We start from the raw sequence: 2,990 nt of genomic DNA on the forward strand, positions 1-2,990 counted from the left end.
GAGACTTGATGTCATGATGAAATATTTATAACAGAGTTGTATTGGCTGATAAAAAAAACACCTTAGATTACGGATGAAACATGTCAAATTAATATGCCAGTTCTACTATACTAGTGTGACACACATAAGGAGTCAAGGATTATTGAGTTTAATTTCTAAATTTCTTTGTACTGTTGTACGTGCAAAAATAATATGAAAATATTGATATGCATTACGTTAAATGATATAGAAATTTGTTGCGGTGATAAAATATTCCTCTATTCTTGCAATAAAGAGAAATAAAAAAAAGGAATAGCCATAATGTAAAACATAGGATAGGATATGAAATATAGATGAATCCTAGTAGCTATAATGATAAAGATTATAAATAGCTTGGCAATTCAAGGAGAATTAAATAGATAGCACACTTTTTCCGGCTTGAGAGAATCGGTATCAAAATATTTATGGAGGCACTCCCACAAAATTACAGTTTCAAAGAGTTACAGTTGTAAGTTGATAACCTACAATAAGAATAGCTGGCCTTGTAAATTTAAGATGTAAGAGAAATGTGTCATTACAAATGAAAAAAAAAATCTTAGAAAACTTATCCATTCAAAATGAATAATATAAAACAGCCCAATATAATGAGAAACATTCTGAATATGTGTTACTAAACAATCTTATCTGTGCGAACTAAAATAAGAGAAACTGGTGTTTCAGAAGTAGTGGTCACAGCTGTAATATGGGGGCGGGGTTAATTTCGAATGACTGTTAAAACATGCACAGATCTTACAACTAGTTATAACTAAGATGCACACAAAATTTTCAGGCAGATTGGATGACATTGTTTCTTAAGAGCTTCTTTTAAAAATAACATTTTAGCTATTATTTTTTTAAGTACTACCCCTTCCTTATAAGTCATCTAATTTCAAAAGCAAATTACGAGTACAAAGTCTTAACCCCATCAAATAAAACTACTAAATGATTTTTCTTAATATGCGTTGAATGCTTCTTTAAAAAAAAAAATAAAGTTTAATTATATCAATAAAAATACCAAAAAACTGTCATTAAATTGCATTTTAGATCATTAAAATTCCCCCAGTAATACGCCGGATAATGAATCTGAATGTAGAAAATGTACGTTTTGAGAAAAACGCTTTTAAAGTTTTGCTTACCTTTCTTTACGTTTTTAGAAGCCGATATAGTTTCTTGGAAAAGTCTAAAACAGCCCGGTGCCCTCTCTTTTATAAGAGATACTAAACCCTTATAACTCGAAGGAAGGCAGAGCCATATTTTGGGGAAGGGGTAAAAAAATAATACAGAACACTGCACACTACTTACAACATTGATCTATGAAAAGTATTTCAGAACTTTCAATGGTAATGAGATTATACATCATAATAAACTATAAGAGTATTCTAGAACTTTCAAAGGTAATGAGAATATTTCCCAATCGTTGCTTACCTTCAGAAATAAAGAACTCCTTAGTCTGGCTTCCAGTAACCGTTATTACATCTTGAAAATGCTCTTTCACTTCCTCCACATCATCAGATAACTTCAAAACAAATTCTTTGGTGCTAACACTATCATCTTGATATATTTGTGAGAGGGAATACAGTAATAGATTTCACTGTGAGCTTCGTAATCATAATTGGAAATACTTGCCAACTCACTGTACACGTGTATGGTTGTTACATGTGAGAAACTCCATCAGTAGCCTTGTCTTTACTCTTTTCTTCAATATGTGTTGATATTACGAGAACAAGCATCCCTTCTCTTACCAAACTTGTTTCTTGACATGTTGTTGATATATAACACACAATTAAAGTTCACAAGTCCGAAAGGAACGAAATTTCTTCAATGTAACAAAGCAAAATAACAACAAAAACACTATCTTGGAACTACGGGGTTCCATTGCTCACCATGGGCAGAGTGTTGCCATATCCATTGGGAAAACATGTTGTACGGCATACGAAACGAAATGTAATGGAAAGAAATACAACTACTTTACTTTTAGGGGGTTTATTTCTCGCCCTCCATCAGACACTAAGAGCCTGTTCAGGCAGGTCTTGATGTGTGAAAATAATTTCTTTCTAGTTTATGTTTTGCTCTGTATCTTTTCAGTTATTCGCTAGCATTTGTATTCAGGCTTAATACTTAAATGATGAAAGCAAGAGAAGAAATGGTAAGGTAATTTCTAACCGTACATTTAACCCTCTCCCTGGGATTGGCCTTTATATTGGCCTCTAACCCTTTTAAAAGGCTTCCTATCGAAAACCTCTTACGTGTGGCAATGGCTGAGACCTTGAAGTTCCTGAGGCGATACCTTAACCGTCCTATTAACGTTTATTTAGTCACCTAGATTATGGTTAAAGTCATTTATACATGTGTTTTTTTTTTCTTATCAGAAAACCTAAGGACGTATAGAGTCATTGATAAAATATATTTATCAAATTTCATCAAGAGGTGTTTTTTTGTGTTGATAATAGATAGGAAATGTAGATATCATGGCATGTACATTTTACATTAATCCATCTAAGATGTTTTTTACTTCTTAAAGACTGTCTGAAGTTAATACTTAGTCCTCAAGTTTCTACAGAGTACTTTCCAATGAAGTTTTTGTCTTTTGAAGAATGCAAAAAGATGTATCTACTTAATCATAAAAGTTCCAAATGAAATCATTCCAAGCATTCTGCATATAGAACACTTTACGGAGGTGTAGACATTTAGCCCTTTGGATCATTCAATAGATATTTTGTCCCTTGAAAACAGGCCATTTTATTTTTTGAACATTGCTTAAGGTTACGGAAATTTATTTATAGAGAATATCCCTAAATAATGAAGAGCAAGTGTATATATATATATATATATATATATATATATATATATATATATATATATATATATATATATATGTGTGTGTGTGTGTGTATATATATATATATATGTATGTATATATATATATATATATATATATATATATATATGTGTGTGTGTGTGTGTGTGTGTGT

Source organism: Palaemon carinicauda, chromosome 12, assembly GCF_036898095.1.
Source record: "Palaemon carinicauda isolate YSFRI2023 chromosome 12, ASM3689809v2, whole genome shotgun sequence".
Classification (NCBI taxonomy): Eukaryota; Metazoa; Arthropoda; class Malacostraca; order Decapoda; family Palaemonidae; genus Palaemon; species Palaemon carinicauda.